This window comes from Petaurus breviceps, unplaced genomic scaffold (genome assembly GCF_028583685.1).
Source record: "Petaurus breviceps papuanus isolate PSGF00001 unplaced genomic scaffold, PetGlider_PUasm1.0 229, whole genome shotgun sequence".
In the NCBI taxonomy this organism is placed as follows: domain Eukaryota; kingdom Metazoa; phylum Chordata; class Mammalia; order Diprotodontia; family Petauridae; genus Petaurus; species Petaurus breviceps.
In genome coordinates, this window is record NW_027185903.1 from 35456086 (window position 1) to 35478827 (window position 22742).

The window sequence follows — 22742 nt, forward strand, 5'->3', positions numbered from 1 at the left end:
AGCACAAACCTTAATGCTCTCTTCACATGGAGTTGTGGCAGGTCAGATGAATGCACTCCATTGCAGCTGCAGACTACCTAGGCCTAAAACAGTTTCTCCATTAAGAAAAAGAAAAGAAGATATTCTAATTGAAGCAAAATGAATTTGAGTTGGGGGCTAGTTCTAATTAAGGCTACATTGGTGAAAACATTGTTAGACCCAAAAATGCATGATAGAGGAAAGTAGAATATTCTCACCAGAGGGAGGGGAAGAGAATTTGGAGCTCAAAAGCTTGTGGAACTGAATGTTGTAAACTAAAAGTAAATAAATGAATTAATTAAATTTTCAAAAGAATAAAAGAAGAATATTGTTGCCATAGAGATATAGAAATAACTTTTAAAAATATAACTATCATTATATAATAAATGATTTTTTAAAAAAAAGATAAAATGATGAAGATCAATTAAAGGGTACAAAAATGAACTATGCAAACCTCCAAGAACTTACGAAGTTAAAACTATGGGCTATCCTTTCTGTAAAATACAGGAACTTCTGGAAACAAGATTAAGAATAGACAAGTTACCTCTTCAGGCAACTTCCATTTAAAAAGATGATTTGATGAATGTATCAAACTTCAAAAAAAAATAAGAATCATAGAATAAAGGTATTTTAGAGTTGTAAAGCACTTCAGTGGCCTCTAGTCCGATTCAGCCCTAGAAGGAATCGCCATTATAACAACCAATAAGCAATCATCTGACCTCTCATGCATTCATTCATTAATTTGATAAACATTTATTAAGCACCTACTCTATGCCAGTCACTCTGCTGAGTTCTGGGTATGCAAAAAGAAGCAAAAGACAGTCCCTACCCTCCAGGAACTTACAATCTGATGGGGGAGACAATAGCAAACAACTGTATTGAAAGCAAGCTATGTACAGGATAAATAGGGAAGAATTAAAAGAGGGAAAGCACTGGAATTAAGAGCGGTTGGGGAAGGCTTCCTATAGAGAGTAGGATTTTAGTTGAGACTTAAAGGAAGCCAGAGAGAGAGAGATCAGAAGTTGGAGCAGAGAAGGGAGAGCTTCCCAGGCATGGGGGCAGCTAGAGAAAATGCCTGAAGCCAAGAGATGGAGAGGTGGAGTGTCTTGCTGGTGAAAGAGTCAGGAAGCCAGCATCACCGGATCTGAGAATATGTGTTGGGGAATAAGGTGTACGAAGATTGGAAAGGAAGGAGAGGGCTAAGTTAGGAGGGACTCTAAATGCCAAGCAGCATTTTGAGTTTGATCCTGGAGGCAACAGGAAGCCACTGGAGTTTATTGAGTAGTGTGGTGATCTAACTGGACCTGTGATTTAGGAAAATCATGTTAGTGACTGAGTGAGAATGGATCAGAGTGGGGAGTGAGACAGGCAGAACTCTACCAGCATACTACAGAAATAGTCTAAGTATGGGGTGATAGATGTCTGCAGTATCATTGGTGGCAGCATCAGAGGAGACAAGGGGGCATATTTGAGATATGTTCTACTACTTCCAACTTGCTCCTGTTTCTGGATCCTAAGATGAAATTGATCAACAGCATTTAAGTGTCTACTATATGCTGAACTCTGTGCTAAGTGCTAGAAACAAAGACAGAAGCAAAGGAGCCAGGGCGAGCAGGTGGCGCAGTGAATAGAGCACCGGACCTGGAGTCAGGAGGAGCTGAGTTCAAATCCGGCCTCAAACATTTGACACTTACTAGCTGTGTGACCTTGGGCGAGTCACTTAACCCCAATTTCCCTGCCTTCCCCCCTCCAAAAAGAAGAAAAGAAAAGAAGAAGAGAAGAGAAGAGAAGCAAAAGAGCCCCTGACTTTAAAGAAGTATGTATTCCAATGGGGGAGGCAACTTGTATATATGTAAAACATATACAAAGCAGAAACAAGTTTAAGATTGGGGAGCAATTGAATCAATCAGTCCATCCTACTTAAAATAACTAAGAAGATAGGTTTACAACTTGGTTTATCAGGTGAGAATAATTCTATGATGAGAATACATCTATTGACTTGGTCAAAGTCAGGTTATTTGTGAAAAGTTCTTAATGAATTTGGGGCAGGTAGGTGGCACAGTGGTCTGGAGTCAGGAACACTGATCTTCCTGAGTTCAAATCTGGCCTCAGACACTTACTAGCTGTGTGACCCTGGGCAAGTCACTTCACCCTGTTTGCCTCAGTTTCCTCATCTATAAAATGAGCTAGAGAAGGAAATGGCAAACCATTCCAGTATCTCTGCCAAGAAAACCCCAAATGGGGTCACAAAGAGTTGGATTTGACTAAAAGGACAACAACAAATGTTTCTAAATATTGCACAGAATGAAATAAAGGCTCACAGGAAATAAATTAGAATTGGTCGAAGAGTCAGTCATATCAAGTGAGGCTTGGATAAAAACAGCAATCTAGTCCATAATCAAGCATATAGATTAGGCCAACCTAATGTGAAAGCTTTCCAGTCAAGCTCCTAGAAGAGAAATCACTTTTGGTAAAGGGGGAGGAGAGGGAGAGAACCACCGTGTCCTCTCCTTTCCCCTAGATAAAAGGATGAGCTTCTCATAAACTCTGAAAAGTCAGAAGATTTTGGACTTCACGTGGACCTAGTAACAGTGTCTACTGAACAAATGTCTGAAACCAGGAGCCAAAGACAAACTAAGCTGAGCAGATGGCTTTAAAAAAAAATTACACCATGCCTAAGGGAAGCTTTATAAGAACAAAGGGGAAATAAGGACTTCTTGGAACTGGAATTTAAACCTCTGCTACATGTGATCTATAAACTTGAACACACCTGATCCCTCTGGCTTCTCTGTGTATCTGTAGAAGGACAGGCCCTCTTGTTTGAGCAACAAAGTTGATACCAATAGTTTTTACTATACCACCTTGTTAAATGCCAATTTCTAAAAGCTAGGTTTGTTTTACTAACTAATATTAAGTAATAATTAATCAGAGAGCACACTGAAGGGGACACACCTATATGCCCCCAACCCCTCAGGATTGTTCATAGAATCCTGAGGAGAGAAGTAAGCAACCTTTGTCCCTGGACATTTTGTCCCAGGACTGGATGTCTTGTAGATATATTAAACTCAACATGTCCAAACAAAAACTCATTATCTTCTCCCTAAAACCCCTCAGTCTCCTGAACTTCTCTATTTCAGTGGAGGACGTCATCATTCTGGTGGTCACCCAGGTTTGTAACCATGGTGTTGCTCTTGATTCCTCATTTTCACTTGTCCTACAAATTTACTCCATGGCTCATCTTGACATTTCTATCTTCATGATACTTCTGATATATGTCCCCTTGTCTCTGCTGTCACTGGGGGCAGAGACAGTAAGTCCAGTGTCTGCTCTACACAAAGTAATCTTACCAGGGAAGGTATTAGGGACAAAAAAGGTCTCACGTAGAAGTAAGCTCTCTCTTGAGAGCTGATTCTTGAAGGAAAGCAGGTGTTCCAGTGGGCGGAGGTGAGGAGAGAACATTCCAGGCATAAGGGCAACCAGTTCAAAGGGTCAGAGATGGGAGAAACAAATAGGCCATTATGGCTGGACAGTAATAGAATGTGGAGGTGAGTAACGTGAGAAGATCAGAAAGGAAAGGGCCAAGTTGTGAAGAGATATTATGTTAGTAACAAGAAGAAGGAAAATGTTACTGTATCTCACATGACATAGGAGGAGTAGAAAAGGCAAGAGGAAGCCAAGTTATGGAAGACTTTGAATGCCAAATGGAGGATTTTATATTTGATCTTAGAGGGGCTAGGAAGCTAATAAAGTTTATTGAGTGAGCAAGGGTTAATACTGTCGAGAGTGCTTTATTAAAATATCGTTAACTGCTTTGTAGAAAGAATGGTGTGAGGAGAGATTTGAGGCCCGGAACTCAATTATGAGGCTGTTACAATAATCTAGGTGATAGGTTAATAAGGGGCTTGAACAAGTGTGATGGCTATATGAGCAGAGAGAGGGGCATATGTCAGAAATGTTATGGAGATAGAAACATCAAGATGTGCCAATTGATTAGATTTGTAGGATGAGTCAAAATGAGAACAATACCATAGTTGCAAACCTGGGTGTCCACCAGAAGAATGATGATGCCCCCCACTGAAATAGAGAAGTTCAGGAGATTAATGGGTTTTAGAGAAAAGATGATGAGTTTTGTTTGGATATGCTGAGTTTAATACGTCTATAAGACATCCAGTATAAAATGTACCACAGACAATTTGCAAAGTGGGACTAGAGAGAAATTCAAACTAGATATACAGATCTGGGAATCATTTGCATAGAGATGGTAATTTAACCCACAGAAACTAACAAAGTAAGCAAATAAGAAAACATAGGGTGAAAAGAAGATCCGGGACAGAGGTTTGGGGCATATCAGTGGATATGTGATAGATAAAGAACCAACAAAGAAGACTGTGAATGAGTGGTCAGACAGATGGGAGAACACAGAAAGGGCAGTGGTACGAAAACCCAGAAAGGAAAGAATGTCCAGGAATTTGTCTGATGCTACAGAGAGATCAAGGGAGCTGAATACTGGGGCAGCCAGGTGGTACAATGGTTAGAGCACTGAACCTGGACTCAGGAGTTCAAATTTGACCTCAGGTATTTACCAGCCCTGTGATCCTGGGCAAGTCATTTAATCTCAATTGCCTACAGAAAGAGAGAGGGAGAAGAAAGGGAGAGACAGAGACTGAGAAACAGAGACAGAGAGAGAGAACTTTTCAGTATATAAATGTATCTCCTAAACTGTGGTACCCAGAATTGAATCTAGATGCAGTGTGACTAAAACAGAATAAAATAGGACTATCACTTATTCCTGGAAGTTATGCCTCTCATCACAGCACAAGATTGCATTAGTTTCTATAGCTGACCCCTCAGACTACTAACTTATATTGAATTTGTGTATTACTAAAATACTCAGATTTCTTTCAGATAAACTCCTGCTTAACCATACACTACTTTAGCTTATCCTTATGAAACTGATTTCTTGAACCTAAGGGCGAAACTTTACATTTATCACTATTGAACTCACCTTATTAGATTTAGACCTAGCCTAGTCAAAATGATTTTTTGAATCCTTACTCTGTCATCCAGCGTATTAGCTATCCCTCCAATTGTGGAAATGACAAATTTGATAAGGATCCTGTCTATATCTTTATTTAAGTCATTGAGGAAAATTGTTAAATAGCACAAATTCCTGCATCACTCCACAAGAGACCTACCAAATTGACAAACTGTTATTAAACCTTTTACAACAACTCTGAATCTTGTTATTCAGCCAATTTTGAATCCATATTATTATATTTTTGTCCAGTTCATATTGCTAGTCTTTTCAACAAGAAAATATGAATTATTTTGTTAAAAGTTTGTTTTTTAAAAAGACCTGTGATGTCAGTGGAATACAGAACTCCCAGTGAACAAACTCTCTTTACCAATGCAGATCAGCCACCTTCTCTGCAACTTTTTTGGTAGTCATGTTTTCAGTCTCTGTGACCTCATTTGGGGTTTTCTTGGCAAAGATACTGGAGTGGTTTGCCATTTCCTTCTCCAGATCATTTTACAGATGAGGAAAGTGAGGCAAACAGGGTTAAGTGTCTTGCCCAGAGTCACACAGCTAGGAAGTGTCTGAGGCCAGATTTGAACTCAGAAAAGTGAGTCTTCCTGACTTTAGACCCAGCACTCTATGCACTATGGTGCCACCTACCTGCCCTCTCTGCAACTTACAGCCTTAGAAAGCTGTCTGGGGTACTGAGAGGTCAAGAGAACTGCCAGTATCTGCCACTTGAACTCAGGTCTTCTTGACTCTGAGGTCAGCTTTCTATCCCTTGGCTCCACTGCCTCTCAAATGCTTTGCTCAAGTCTAGGCAAGCTACCAGCAACATCCCTCTGATCTACAGTAGCCCTATCAAAAAAAGAAAAAAAAAGGAAATAAGGTCAGCCTGGCATAGCTTATGCTTGATGAAGTAGTCTTCACTCTTTCTTTCTAATCTCCACCTTCCTTTGTATACATTCATTAACAATCTCTTACTTCATCTGGCTTAGAGTTTTCCCAGGAATCAAACAGGAGGTCTTCTAGTTTTTTTAAAAAATAGAATAGTACTTAATGAGAAATCAAGATGCTGTTAAACAGAGCCAAACATATGAAAGAATAGAAGGCAATGTGAAATATCTCGTGGGAAAAACCACTGACCTGGAAAATAGATCCAGGATAGATAATTTAAAAATTATTGGACTACTTGAAAGCCATGATCAAAGTAAGAACCTAGAAATCATCCTCCAGGAAGTTCTCAAAGAAAACTGCCCTGATGTTTTAGAACCAGAGGGCAAAATAGAGCTTGAAAGAATCCACCAATCACCTCCTGAAAAAGATCCCAAAAAGAAAACTCCTAGGAATATTATAGCCAGGTTCTGGAATTCCCAGATTAAGGAGAGAGTATTACAAGCAGCCAGGAAGAAACAATTTGAATATTGTGGAAACACAATCAGTATAACCCAGGATCTGGTAGCTTCTACACTGAGGGATAGAAGTGCTTGGAATATTAATAATAAATTAATAATAAAATTCTGGAGGTCAAAGGAGCTGGGATTAAAACCAAGAGTCTCCCACCCAGCAAAACTGAGTATCATGTTTCAGGGGAAAATAAGGTCATTCAGTGTAATAGAGGACTTTCAAGCATTCTTGCTGAAAAAAACAGAGTTGAAAAGAAAATTTGACATTCAGATACAAAAAGCAAGAGAAGCTTGAGAAGGTAAACAGGGAAAAGGAATCATAAGGAACTTATCAAAGTTGAACTATTAATATTCCTACATGGAAAAACGGTAATTGTAACTGATGAAACTTTTCTCAGTAGTTGAAAGGAATAGAATTATATATGTATGCCTATATATGAGGGTATATGGGCATATGAATACATATGTGAATGTGTGTATATATGTTTACAGGTATACATAGATAGAGGGCACAGGACCAATTTAACAGGAAGGGATGATACTTAAAACGTGAAATTAAGAGGTGAGAGAGGAATATAATGAGAGGAGATGGGGAGAGACAGAATGGGATAAACTATCTCATATAGAAGAGGCAAGGGGAAATGGTTACAATGGAGGGGAAGAATAGGAAGGCAAAAGGGAATGGGTCAACCTCATTCCCATTGAATTTGGCTTGAGGAGGGAATGAAATACACACTAAATAGGGTCTCACCCTCCAGGAGAGTGGGGGAGGAAGTAATGAGAGGGGGGATGATGGAAGGGAGGACAGGTTGGGGGGAAGGGAAGTTGGAAGCACCCACTTTTGAAAAGGAACGGGATCAAAGTAGAGAATAGAACAAGTGGGAGGTGGGATAGGAGGGAGTGAAATATAGTCAGTCTTTTACAATACATCTACTATGTTATTGTTTTGCATTTGCCACACATGTACAACCTATACTGAAATGCTTGTCTTCCCAGTAAGGGTGGATGACAAGGGAGGAAGGGAATGAATATGGAATTCAGAGTTTTAAAATCAAATATTCAAATATATATTATTATTATTAATACTATTTTACATGTAATTGGGAAATAAGATACACAGGCACTGGGGCATAGAGATCCACTGGAAAAGTCAAAAGGGATATGGGAGAAAATATAGGAGAGAGCAGATTGGAGAAGGGGATATCCTGTGGGACTGCTATTTTGGGGCGGTGGGTAGGGGAAAAACAAGGAGAACATGTGTAACTCAAAATCTGGCGGAAATGAATGATGTAAATCAGAAGTTAATAAAGCATTTGAAAAAAATAAAAATAGAATAGTATCTGCTTGTCTTAGGTCCCTCTCCCATTTTCTATCACCTTTTAAATATCAATAACAGTGTCTCAGAAATCATATCTACCAATTCTTTCAGTATCATCTGGGTAGATGACTGGAATGTCATCAAGGGCCTCAAAGTGTTCTCTCTTAGTCTGTCTCTCTAATGTCTTTAGGTACAACTTTAGAAATATGACCAAAAATATAATAATCGATTCAAAGGCAAAAATGGATTGTGTAACCTCTTAAAGAAAATTCTAACTTACAAAATGGCAGGGAGGTTCATGTTACAAAAGGGTTGTTGACTTGAATTCTTTGTAAGTCCCTTAAAATAAAACTCCTTTTAGCTTTTCAGTGTTTCTTTATATCTTATTGATTCCAGAAAGAGCCTGGAGAACAGAGAAACTAAAACTGAAAATAAAACACATCAAAAATGATTGGGTAAGTAGTGAAAATGGGAGTTCATTTACAAAAATTCAATATGCAGGCAACTTTTCACAAGCACATCAGTTACATAAAGTGAGGCACACTAGTTTTGTGCCCAATTCAACTCATGCAACTTAAGTCATTTCTGCTTTTGAAGGTTTACCTTTGCTTTATCTCCAGGCTTACCATTCTCCTCTTAGACAGCATACTGACCCTGAACTGTTATTTTATTTGAAAAAGTCAAGGAAATATTTACTCCAGTCCTACTCTGACCTTGACCCTCGCTTCTCAAAGGTTATGCCAGTGGAAAACCACTTATACCAAGTCTTACCAAGTTGCAATAACTTCGAATATACACCTATGGCCCAGGGACTAGCCTGGGCCAGGTCAGGGAAACTCATTAGACACCAGATGATTTTTTTTTCAGCTACAAAAACTCATGGAACCTAGAGTGTTTGTAATCTGTGGATCTGTCAGTGGTGAAAGAACGCACATCAGTGAAATCGTGAATCCTCGAGGCATTAAGGTAAGTTGATAGAAACTGAGGAAATTATTCAAAAGAATAAGGCTAATATAATTACCTAGCATTTACATTGGAAGGGATCCCCCATAGCCACAACTCCATTATCTTTCCTAGTTGGGTACACGGAACCACAAGAGGGTAGACGGCAGAATACAAAATATGTCTTGAGCTGATAAGTAAAGAAAAATATCTACACTTTGTTCTTGGTCACTCCCCTATTTGACAGTGATGCATAGATAACCTTAGAGAAAGAGAAAAGGGGAAGGGAATCAGTATTAAGCATTATGCTAAGCACTCTACAAATATTATCTCAATTGATACTCATAACAACCCTAATGGGGAGGTACTATTATTATCCCCATTTGACAGTTGAAGAAACTGAGGCAAACAAAGGTTAAATGACTTGCCCATGGTCACACAGCTAGTGAGGGCAAATCTGAACTCGTCTTCCTGAAACCAGGTCCATTGCTCTACCAAAGTGCTCTGTACCACCTAGCTAGAATGTCACAGGTGATGAGTTCAGAGCAATCTAACAGGAGCAAATATATTTCAGAAAGCTTGGGGCAGTCCCACTTTACAATATAACTAAATAAACGGTTTACTCCTGGTATTCCAGTCAGATAAAAGGGAGAAAATATTATAGAAGTATCCTTTAGAATATTAATAAGTCTGTATTCATCGAGCATCCAAAAGAGAAGCTTCTTTTCTGGGTAGGATTGGGAAAGGGGAACAAAAGCAATAATTTTGGAAAATTCCAAGATGTGAGCAAGGAAAGGTAGTGACATAGTTGAAAAAAATCTACCATGGCCTAGCTCTTGGCATCAAGCACAAGCATAGTCCTTCTCTGCAAAAAGATTGAAAGGAATAAAAACATTCTTTGGGATAAGTTGAAGACTGAATATAAAACAGACACACAGATGCCCTTCTGTACTTCTCTGACATTTCTTCCTTTTTCTAAAAATGAGTGTTTGCAGGTGGGTTCCACAATTTGGTTAAAAATAGCTAGGCCGGGCTAGGTGCAACTGTTCTTTCTACAACTAATGGTTATTTGAGGGTTTTTAATAGGCAAACATGCCAGGGATACAAACAACATCCGTATTAGCACCATTGACGAAGGGAGGCAGGTAAATGATCTTCAAACCAAAATAGCCTGAACAGCAGGGACATAATTGCATATTTACACAAATGGCCCGAACAGTCAGGAAATCTGGACAAATAGGTCATTACAGCCATTTTCAAGTCATTATGAGCCATCAAATAAATTAGACACACTTTGCAAGTACTAATGACACAATCCTGTGGCCAGAACATCTCCAAAAACATTTATCCAATTCATCTCACTGACAGGCCTGGCTTCACAGTTTGCCAAGGTAGGCAGGTCATTCAGGGCTGAAAGCCACCTCACTTTAAATGAGGAAGAATAAGAACCTCTAAGTTCAGATCCAAAACTGAAGCTTCCTCCTCCACTTTCCCTCTAACCCACACCCACACCCACACACACACACACACACACACACACACACACACACACACTTTTCTCTCCTAGTTTCGAGTTTGAAATCTTTAAATGATAGAGGGCAGTTAGGTGATGGAGTTGTGGATAGAGCACTGGGCCTAGAGTCAGGAAGATTCAAATCTGGCCTCAGACACTTACAAGCTATGTGACCCTAGGCAAGTCACTTACCCTTGTTTGCCTCAGTTTCCTCATCTGTAAAATGAACTAGAAAAGAAAAAGTAAACCATGTCTTTGCCTAGAAAACCCCAAATGGGGTCACAAAGAGTCAGATATGACTGAAACAAGTGAACAAGAAATTATGTCTAGGGGCAGCTAGGTATTCACCTAGCACTGGCCTTAGAGTCAGTAGGACCTGAGCTCAAATCCAGCCTCAGACACTTGATACTTGCTAGCTGTGTGACCTTGGACAAGCCACTGAACTTTGTTGGAATGTGCTAGTTCCTCCTCTGTAAAATACAGCGGTTGTGCTAGTTGGTCCCTGAGCTTCCTTCCAGAGCTGTAATCCTGAATATATGCACCACAGAAGTGGTTGTGACCTTTCTCTTTTCTCCTTTTATTAACAATCTTTCGGCTACCCTGATCTCTAAGTTCACCAACCTCTTCCATGCCCATGACTTCCATCTATACTTCAGCTCTCCACAGGAGCTCTCCACTGAGCCCTCACCATTATCCCAAACTGTTCACCACCCAGACTGTGACTTCTGAAATCGCCTTCTCTAACACTGCCTCTCTCCACCTTTCCCACTGCCTAATTCCTAACCTGTTCTTTGCCCTCCCTGAAAGTTTGTCCTCTTAGCCTCACCCCCTTAATCTCCAACTCCTAGCTTCCTTCATTCCTGGCGACATCCCACCTTCTACAAGAACTGTTTTCTGATCTCTCTTAATGCCAATTCTTTCAGTCTATTGATTAACTCTAATTTGTCCTGTATGTATCTTGGGGGTATATACACAGTTATTTTCATGTGGTCTCCTCCGCTGGGCTGTGAGTTCCTTGAGAGCAGGACCTGGAGGTTTGGTTGGGTTTGGGTTTTTGTTGTTTGGGTTTTTTTTTGTCTTTCTTTGTATCTTCAGTGCTTAGTACAGTGCCTGGAACATAGCAGGTGATTAATACATGCTTACGGACTTGACTTGAGACTTCCTAGAATCTCAGACTCTCCCTGTTCTTCTGTTTTCGCCTTCCTTTCTTCCTTTCACAGTCTTGATCCTATAATTAGTCAGCTTTCTCATCCACCCTTGACTCTCTTCCTTCAATTATTCACAACCAGTTAATCCTGCATCCTGGGCTACTCCTGTCCATATGGATCCCTGAGCCGCTGAAGGAAGCCATGTAATTGTGCAGACAGTTCACCAAAATCCCTCACTGATTTGTGACAATCTTTTTATTCATCTCTGATTAACTCCTTATCTCTCCACCCACAGTGGCTGTTCTAAAACAGGGGTGGGGAACCTGTGGACCTTAGGAACTTGGGTGCTGCCTTTAGACTGAGTCCAAGTTTTACAGAAAAGATCCATAGATTCAGGGGATTTGGTCTGTTAAGTTTGGATTCCGTCAAAAAGCCACACACTTGAGGACCTAGAGGGCCACATGTGGCTTAGAATCTAAACCTTCTCCTTTGTCCTCAAGCCCCCAGTCACCCTATATTCAAGTGAAATTGGACCACCTCAAAAACTCGTATGTGTCATCTGTCATTTCTCATCTGAGCAAACTATTCCCCATGAGCAGAATGTACTTTCTCATCATCTCCAACTTTCAAAACACTCATCTTCCTTCAAGAGATGCCACATGGCACACTGCATAGATGGGGTCCAGAAGACCCAGGTTCAAGTCCTGTCTCTGATACATACTAGTAGGGTGACCAAGGATAAAACACTTGACCTCTTGATGCCCCAGATAATTTTCACAACTGTAAATACAATCAACAATCATTTTTTAAAATTTATTTATCTATTAATTGATGGAATAGAACTAGCATTTCCATAATATAGCATAATAAAAAAAAGATGATTGTACACAAAACTGCAAATCTATTGTGTACGACTTGCTATTCCTTTTAAATATATAATAGTTATCATGTACATTTTTCCTCCTTTTTTTCTTCCTTGCTCAAGCCCTAAGAGATCTCTACCATTAGACACAAATAGGAATATATGTAAATTTTGTAAATATGTAAATTATCCTATACACATTTCTATTTATTAGTTCTTTCTCTGATTGTAGGGGCAAAGACTGAAAATTGCATGGATATTCAGTGAGCACTTATTAGGCACCTCTCTGTGCTGGGCTCTGCTAAGCACTATGAATACAAAACAAGAGTGAAGATGTTTTGTTGATCTACATCAAGAGAAGGAGTTTCCATACCAGAAGTTCCTCTGACCAAAAACTTCCTCCAAGGCTCTTTCTCTGGTACCCCCTCCTCCAGGAGGCCATCGCTGCTTTTTATCTTCAACTGAAAGTGTTCTCCCCATCCTCAGATCTCCATAGAGCACTTTGTCTGAATCAGTCCTTTGTCCCCATCACTCTATGTCCTGTCATGCTTCACCTATAAACTCCCACTAGAATAAAAGTAATCTCCTAAAAATCAGGGCCCACAACATTTTTACCTTTATATCTCCATTGTATCATGCCATGCCTGTCATAGTCTCTCAATGAAAGTTTTTTCATTGAATTTTGAAATTTTAAAACTATATACTCAGTCTTTAACCTCCTCTATCTCAGTAGATAACTTCACCTTCTATTTTATGGGGGGGAGGGGGAATTGAAGCCAATTTTGCCCTGAGCTAAAACTCTCTGTGTCTTCACTTGGCTTCTCTTCCTTCCCTCCATTCTCAGAGAATGTAGCCCTCTTCCTCTGGCCCCTGGGACATTACCATACTGACCATTTCCTTTCCCCATCTTTAATTTCTCCTTCTCTACTGGTTCCTTCCTCTCTTCCTACAAACATGTTCCAGACCCTCCTACCCTAACACAGATAAACAACCAATTTTTGCTAGCCTTGTTCCCCCACTCCAGCTACTGTACTTTTTCTCTTTTTCCAGCCCCTGTTTGATTTCTAGAAGGCATGTTTAACATTTGCTGCTTCCACAGCATTTCTCAACCCTCCCTTATCTGGCTTCAGTCCCTGCTCTTCTACTGCAAATGCTCTGTGTATGATCACCTATAACCTCTTAATTGCCAAGTCTAATGACCTTTTCTCAATCATCACCTCTCTGTTCTTTTCTATAGCATTTCACATCATTAGTCATCCCCTTCTCCTTCACACTCATTCCCTCGCTTCTATAACACAGAAACTCTCTCCTGGCTCCCCTCCTACTTGTATGATGCCTCAGTTTCTTTCACTCACTGATTCATTCTCACTCAACTCCCTTATCTTTTCTCTCTATACTCTCTCACCTGGGAATCCAACTACTCTCCAGTTATGACCTATATATCGAAGATTCCCAAATCTTTACATTCAATGAAATCTCCATCCAACTGAACATCTCCATGTGAACAACGTGCTAGCATCCCAAACACAACATGTCCCAAACTCAACTTCTTGGCTACTAATATCCCAACTATAGGATGGAAACACCCTGTTTCAGTCCCCCAGGCTTAATGCCTTAAAATCATTTTTCACTCTTCACTTGCTCTCACCCTTGTTGTGAAGTGCTATGTATTCTATAGCCCAAACATCTACCATATCTTTCATCTCCTGTTCACTAATATTGTCAACAGTCTAGCTCAAGTCATTACCTCTAAAACTGGACTATCATAATTTCGACCCATCTCCCTCTCTCTAGTACCTTCTTTTTAATCCATCCTTCCCATGTCTGTTAAATCAATATCAAAGAGAATATCAGGGGCAGCTAGATGGCACAGCAGATAGAGCTGGTGTGCAGTCAAGAAGATCTGAGTTCAAATCTGCCCTCAGACACTTATTAGCTGAGTGTCCGTGGGCAAGTCACTCAACCTCTAGTTAACACAGCTTTTTCATCTGCAAAATGGGGACAATAGCACTCTCAAGGCAGCTATGATGATCAAAAGATATAACTGGGGCAGCTAGATGGCACAGTGAATAGAGCACTGGCCCTGGAGTCAGGAGGACTTGAGTTCAAATCTGGCCTCAGACACTAAACACTTACTGTGTGTGACCTTGGGCAAGTCACTTGACCCCAACTTGCCTCCAAAAAGAAAAAAAAAAGATATAATTGTAAAGTACTTAGCATAGTGCCTGGTACATAAAAAGCACTCTTTAAATGTTAGTTAACTAGTTAGGCAGGTAGGTAGGTAATTAGGTAGTAGTAGTAGTAGTAGTAGTAGGGTGGTCATGTTACTCTCCTGTTCAAAAACTGTCACTGATTCCCTGTTGCCTTCAGGATCAAAAATAGAAACTCCTTGGCTTGAAAGAGGATAACCTGGCTCAAACTTATTTTCTTAAATTTATTTCACACTATCAGTCTTCAAAAACTTTTACAATCCAACCAAAGCAGACTACTAACTAAGCCATCCTTCAATCTCTTCACGTACTCTCTTACTCTCCTGCTTCCTTGAATTTGCATGGGTTATTGCTTACCCCTAGAAAACACCTGATCTCCCTGATCTCAGCCTTTGGAAATTTTGGTCTTTCTCCAAGGCCCAGCTTTTCTGGGCTGTTTTCTCCCAGAAGTCTTCCCTCATTCCCCCAAAAGAAGAAAATCTTTTCCTTTTCAAATGATCTTAAAATACTTTGTCTGGATATGTCTTTTGCACTTAATCACGTTTCACCTTATACTGTGCTTCTTTGTGTACATGTTATGTCCCTCTATTTGATTGTAATCTTCCTGAGGGCAGGAATTTCAATGTTTTTGATTGTTATATTCTCACTGACCCAGTGCCTTGAACATGATTGACACCTAACAATTTTTTGTGGAGTGAAACTGGATATTCAATTTGTTCACAAAACATAGCATTTTTTCTTCCAAAAATCTTGAGTATTTCCCATTATTTTATCATGTTCTTGCGGCTACCAAGAGGCTGCCAACAGCGCCATGCTGGAGTCAGCTTACAGTGGCCCCCTGGGGACAACTGCTCAATTTTCAATGTGAGCATTTACACCCCCAAAATCAGCAAATATTGCAAAGCAGTTCTATTTATTGCTTTGTTCGTTGTCTAGACTTATAGTGAAGAAAAATATGCCAATAATGTAGATTAAATGGAAAAATCGCCATATGTATTTCCCCCCCAAGAGAGCTAATTGTTTAATATCTAGCAGCACATCCCTGCCTCCTAGTTGTAATCGGTTTCCTTTCCTGAGTTTATTGTCCAAAAAAAATACTAGAACAAACTCCAGACAGCTAGACAGGTTTGACTTCCAAGGTATCTAAGCATAACCCTTTCTCATCTGGATAATCCACTTTCCCCCTAAATTTGTGCTTGCCTAACTTAAGTAGTAGTAATGTTATTGTTGTTGTTCAGTCATGTCTGATTCTTTGTGACCCCATTTAGGCTTTTCTTGGCAAAGATACTGGAGTGGTTTGCCATTTCCTTCTCTGGCCCATTTCACAGATGAGGTGACTGAGGCAAACAAGGTTAAAATACTTGTCCAGGATTATCAGCTAGTAAATGTATGAGGTCAAATTTGAACTCAGATCTTCCTGATTCCCTGCCCAAAACTCTATCCAGTGTGCCACCTAACTGGGAAAGTAGGGTGGAGTAATTCTGAAGCAAGGAGCATTTTGCTACACGAGGATTAGGAAGCCTGTAAACAAGTCTACAAGGCAGTTTGGGACCTGTCATGGTGGAGGGGAATGATAAACCAACCTTAAAAGTCAGAGCCAATCTGGAGAGACAGGAAGGGGCTTGGCAGAGATTAGAGCAGGGTTTGACTGGGTTTATACATTACATTCTCCATTGTGTTGATACTAATTTTCTAGGAAGACTTTAACCCCCGTGCTGGATTTTAACCAGGTTTGCCCATGCCCTCTCTTACCAGAGCTGGAACTTCTATAGATGCATAATATAGGGGCATGGCAGGCGAGGGCAACTTAGGTAGGATATCATAAATGTTGTTTTTTAGATAAGAAGGGGACTGCTTGAGGACTTTCTGTACAAGTGGATAGTAGAGTATAAAGAATCACCAGGAATTGGGAGTTGGAAACATAAAGGGAGGAGAGATGGAAGGTCCTCAAGGCAATTTTACCTTGGGTCCAGGTTGTAATTAACAAGCCCTTGGACAGCCATGTTTCACAGTGTCATTCCTTGTCAGTCTTTGGTCTGCATTGTAAACAAATATCTCTACCTACTTCAAGAACCCAATCTAAAAGTCCAATTTACAGAATTGATAAATTAGAGAACATATCTAATGTACATAACTCAGGTATGGGATTTTTAGTATTCTATTTGAAATTTCTCTGTAGGATATCTCCTCCCTCCCCAAATGCCCCTGCCCAGTTTAGTGAGGGATGACCAAGCTAATAGGATCAAGGCATCACCAGAATCTGTCTGCCACCCACCCAAACACCACTGCTTTCCTGTCCATTCCTGCTCTAGGAATCATATCAGATGATTCAAAGAGGCGGTTTAGCACCACATTGTAGAACTCAAAAGGAAATCAGAGGGGGCCCTGCTTGCCGCTTGTGATTGCTGCTCCTTTTGCCTCAAATGACCCACTGTTTGCTTCTGGCCTCTTCGTTCATACTATAATGGATACTGCTCCATCAAGATCAGACCAGCATCACAGATTATAGGACCATAAGATAAAGAATTTAGAGCTGGAAGGAACCTCAGAGGCTCATAATGTCCAACCTCCTCATTTTACAATTAAAAAAATACAACTTAGAAAACAGAGCACCTGAGAGGTTGAACAACTGCTGAGAGGCACACAGTCAAGTGTCTGAGGTGCATTTTAGCCCAAGTGATCTTGATGCCAGGTTCAATCCACTATAATGTGATGCCTTTCTTGCCCCTATAGGCCCTACACACACACACACACACACACACACACACACACACGTGTGTGTGTGCAAACATGTGCATGTTCACCACCAATCGCATGTGTCTACTCACAATGCAAGAGTGTAGCAAGAAGCCAGGTCTACTAAGTTCCCATGAGCCTGGTTGTCACTAGCTCATTTTTCCATCGAGGGCTCCATAGCAGGCCTCTGCTACCGTACCATCTTTCCTCACACTGAGAATAGGCAACAGCAGCAGGTGGACCATATAAGTCCTCCTCCCCCCAATCTCACTATCACAATTGGGGGATCAGGGTAATGTTCCTCCAGAACACACTTCATGAACTGCCTGCGGACACTCCACAAGCCTAATAGGACTGCCCTTGACAATTATGGAATTATGATATTTGGGCCTTAAAGAAACCTTAAAAATCTAGTCCAAAACCCCAGAATCTGAGAAGCTTGGAGGGAAGTCAGAGACTATGTGAACTCATCCATACATGATCATGAATACTGCTCTGACATTCCCAAAAGGTGGCCAACCAGCCTCTCCTCCAATTCCTGCAGTGATGGGCACTCATTCCCTTCTGAGGGAGCCCATTTCACTTTGCATTCCTCTCCAGGCTGTAATCCAGATGTCCTTTATCATCCTGAAGCCTCACCATGCCCCAGCCCTTCATCCTGAAGCTTTCTTTGCTCCAGCCCTGGAATTCCCACGTTGGCAGTGCCCTCTGCCCCCACTTCTCTGCATTTGCATTCCCAGCACTTAGCACAGAGCTTGGCATATGGTAAGTGCTTAATAAATGCTTGTTGACTTCTGGACAATTCTAGTCATTAGCAAGATTTTGCTTATCTCAGACCAAATCTACCTCTTAGAAACCTATTCCTCCTTCTCCTAGTTCTATCTTCTAGAACTGAGCAGAACAAGTGTAATCTCTCCACATAACGCTCAAATATTTGTGGGAAACTATAGTGCTCCCCTAAGCCTTCTCTTCTCCTTCACATGATACTCACAGAGCCTAACCTTAGGGCCCTGAACTGTCATTGTTACCCTCTTCTGGAGTCCTTTCTAAAACATGGCCCTTCAAATGTGGTCTGACCCAGGCAACGTTCCACAGAACTCTCACTTCCCTAGTCCTGGACTTAGCCTAAGAATGCTCTGGAGGGTTTTTTGACTTCCATATCATAGTAATGCCTCATATTGAATTTGTAGTGGATAGCTCCTCCCCGTGAATATTATAGAACAACTCAAGTCTTGTCATGCCTCACCCATCTTGAACTTTCAAAACTGATTTTTTTAAATCCAATTATAAGGCTTCATATTTATCACTATTAAATTCCTCTTATTAGATTTGTCTGTGTTCTAGCCTGTCAAGATATTTTGCATCCTGATTTTGCCAGTCAATCCCTCCTTGCTATATGTCATAAGCAAAATTTGATGTCATCCATCTGTACCTTTATCCTGATCATGGGTAAAAATGTTATATAAATAAACTATAAAATAGTTCAAGGTCAACTTCAGAACTCTGAGATACTCCACTGGGAATTACAAGTCATTAATCATTGGCTAACACTAAAAGGTTAATGACTTATTCTTTGGACATTCAACTAAGCCTTGACTCTCTCATCAAGTCTTCAGTAAAATTGTTTTTATCTCTACAACTTCTCTCTGTTTTAAGAAGTGATATTACTCCTTATCTTATATTGTCCATTTTCCTTTCCCTGTTTGTTTCTTTGTTTTTGGGGTTTGGGTTTTTTTTTTGGTGGCATCAATAATTCCTTGATGAGGATTTGACTTGAATAACCCAGTTGCCTGTATCACAGTATCTTCCTGTTTTTATTCCTTTTTCTCTTTTTGTTTTTGTTTATTTTTGGTTTTCAACATTAATTTTCACAAGGTTTTGAGTTACAATTTCTCAACCCGTCTTTCTCCTATCTACCACCCCAAAACAGCGATCCCACTGTAAACCCTCTTCCCCAATCTGCTCTCTCTTATATACTTCCCCATCCCCCCTATGACTTTCTAGTAGGGCAAGATGGATTTCTATACCCCAGTGCCTATGTATCTTATTTCCCAGTTGCATGTAAAAATAATAATAATAATAATTTTTAATTTGATTTTAAAACTTTGATTTCCAGATTCTTTCCCTTCTTCCTTTGTCACCCACCCCTACTGGGAAGATAAGCAATTCAATATAGGTTTTACTTATGTAGTTAACATAAAACACTTCCATAGTAGATATATTGTGAAAGACTGACTCTATTTCCCTCCATCCTATCCCTCCCCCCACTTATTCTATTTTCTACTTTGACTCTGTCCCTTTTCAAAAGTGTGTGCTTCTAACTACCCTCCCCCCAATCTTTCCTCTCTTCTATCATTCCCCCCTCTTATCCTCTTCCCCTCCTACTTTCCTGTAGAGTAAGATACCCAATTTAGTGTGTACGTTATTCCCTCCTTAACCCAGATTCAATGAAAGTAAGGTTGACCCATTCCTTTTTGCCTTCCTGTTCTTCCCCTCCATTGTAGTAGTTTTCTCTTGCCTCTTTTATTTGAGACAATTCACCCTATTCTGCCTCTCCCTTTCTTCTATTATATTCCTCTCTCACCTCTTAATTTTATTTTTCAGATATCATCCCTTCATATTCAACTCATCCTGTGCCCTCTGTCTATGTATACCTGTACACACATATATATATATATACACACTCACACATATATTCTTGTTTTTATTCTTTAGGTTAATTTGGTCTTGTTTTTGACCTTTGCTCCAACAAGTCAACTGTACCATACCCAGACAGTTCTTTCAGAATTATTCCTACCTTGGTAACCAACCATTCCCTGTTTATTAAAATAAAAGCAGTTTAAAATCATATGGCATTAGGGCTAATAGGAACCTTAGAACTGATATATTCAAGGATCGGTCAGTCAATAAAATTTGGCTAAATGTCTACTAATTTCCAGGCACTGTGCTAAGCTCTGGGGATACAAAAAAAAAAAAAAAAGGCAAAGTCCCCTGCCTTTGAGGAGTCATCTAACAGGGGAAGACAAGTAATCAAATAGGTACAAACAAGTTATGTGCAAGATAAAGATTTGGAAATTCATCTAGTCCAACCCATCCTGGAACAGGAAGTCCCTTTACCATATCCCCCAAAAGAAGTCACTCAGTTTCCACTTGAACATCCATTGACGGAGATGTCCATTCATCCATGGACCAGCCCATTCCAAGCTGGCAGCTCCATTATTGCCATCCAAGCCCCTTGGGTAACAGATTAGGAAATTATGCATTCCGGAGCAGTAAAGTAATTAAAGTTACAAATTAAGGGCAGAATCTAAACTAAAGCTCCACTCTTCAGCCTGTAGGGCATGTGCATTGGGTTAAATTATCCAGTAATGGACTTGAGTTTGTCCTGGAATTTTGTGACTGTGCAACAGTGTCCCCTGGCTTTTTAGGACGGCTCTCCAGAATTAGAGGTGCCGAAGGAGATGGTGAAAAAGGTCCTGAGAGGATCAAACTTTGAGGCCCTTAGCACCTTCATTAACCCCTCCTAGACACAATGATCAATTAATTGCAGAGGATAACAAGGGTGCTTTTAAATTGTAATAAACTCAAGACCCATCCACCACACACACTTTACAGACATGTACACATACACATACATACACACAGACATATACATATACACATAGACATGTTTATACCTATATGCACATACAAAAGTATATACATTTACACAGATGAACACATACATAGATATAACCATATATACATATACAAACATGCATATGCACACATGCAAAGATACACATATATACATGCATACACAGACACATGCATAAACATACGTTGCACAGATATGCACATGCGTGCACACAGCTACATATACATATACACACAGACTTATACCATGCACACATATAGATATACACAGACACACATGCACAGTCATACACAGACACAAAAGTATCTTAGACCTTAGCTACCATCTCTGGGCAGGAGCTGAGCTCCTTTTGCAACCCTGGGTTATTCTTTTCTCTCTATTTGTTTCCTTTTGTAGTTTTCCACCTTGAACAGGAGAAGCTGCCGCTAGCCCCAGCTCTCACTTCAATTTCCGATAGGGATTGTGAGGGTCCCACTGGCTGGAGGAGAGATAACAAAGACCTGCTTGGTGGAGCCAAATTATCTCATGATACATTTTCATTTCCTGCTTTGGATCCCTGCTGTGTAGCGGCAGCACCAAGCAACCACATTTCAGAAAGGAGAGAAGGCTGGTGTGGGGGGAGGAAGAAAAGTGTGAAAACTTTGGGCTTTTTTTTTTTTTGCTGCTTCTTCTTTAGTGAAAGAGTGTAAAGTAATAGTGAAAAAAGGATATTTTTATATTAGGCAGACACTGCACGCCAAGCTCACATCTGCCAGCTGGTATCCAGACACCAGAGGAGATGGGGGGTGTCCGGCAGTGTCTAACTTGGTGCTGGGCTTCTTTCTCCCAGTGCCACAGAGGGCATGTATACAGACCCACCTCCCTCTCTCCTTTCTTCTCCCCAGGCCAGGAAATCAATAGAGCAGAGTAGTCTTCTGTGAAGCTAAGCTATTACTGATATTTTCATCAACAAAGACTAATTTTGGAGTGGGTGTGATGAGCAGCCCTAATCATCCTGGAGCCAGGGAAAGGGAAGATTCCATTGGCTCTACTACTACTTTCCAGTTTCCTTGGGGAGCTAGCCTTTAGTAGAAAGCTTTCACCAGGGCAGGCCCTGAACAAGGGTGGAGCAGTCTAGTGACCTGGTGGCCTGATTAGGAGAAGACACTGCCCTCACGAACATATCTCATGTCCAAAATTCCCACTATTAGTGACCATTTGGGAATGAGGTCTCCTATGAAAATGTTACTGTGCTGACTTGAGCAACCCTTACTCTTTTTCATCTAGTAACACCTTAGCATTGATGTACTTATCTAAATGGTGTACCAGGCTACTGGCAAGGCCCTGAGGGATTGGAATGTAGGCTGTCATTTAGTTTTGTTTTGTTTTTCCAAAAAAATTATTTTTATTATGAATTTAACAAATATCCATAAACACAAACACAACCCATCTAGATACAGAGATTGGTAAACAAGGACTGCATGTGAAAGCATGACTCTCTCCTCACTCCAATTCATCTTCCATTCACAGTGATTTTCCTAAAGCAGAGGTCTGATTGTGTCTCCCTCCTCCTCTCTCCCCTCAATAAATCCAGGAGCAAATACAAAATGCTCTGCATGGCATCCAAGGTCCTCCATAGCCTAAGCCCCTACCTTTCCAGGCTTCATATACCTCACTCCCCTATTCATACCCTTCAATCCAGAGACGGTGGTCTCCTAGCTATTCTGACAGGGCCCCCGACTCTAAGCTCTGGGCATTTTCTCTGACCAAACAGAAGCTTTTATATTTTATCCTGGGAGTCCTGGAGCCACTGAAGTACATTGAATGGAGTAGGAGGAAGTGGGAGGGTTGATCAGACCTGCATTTTGGAAAGACAATTAACAAACAGTTGGAAAGCCAGAGTATTCATAGAGTATTCATGAGTATGTTAATTTAGAACTGTCTAGGATTGGGGGG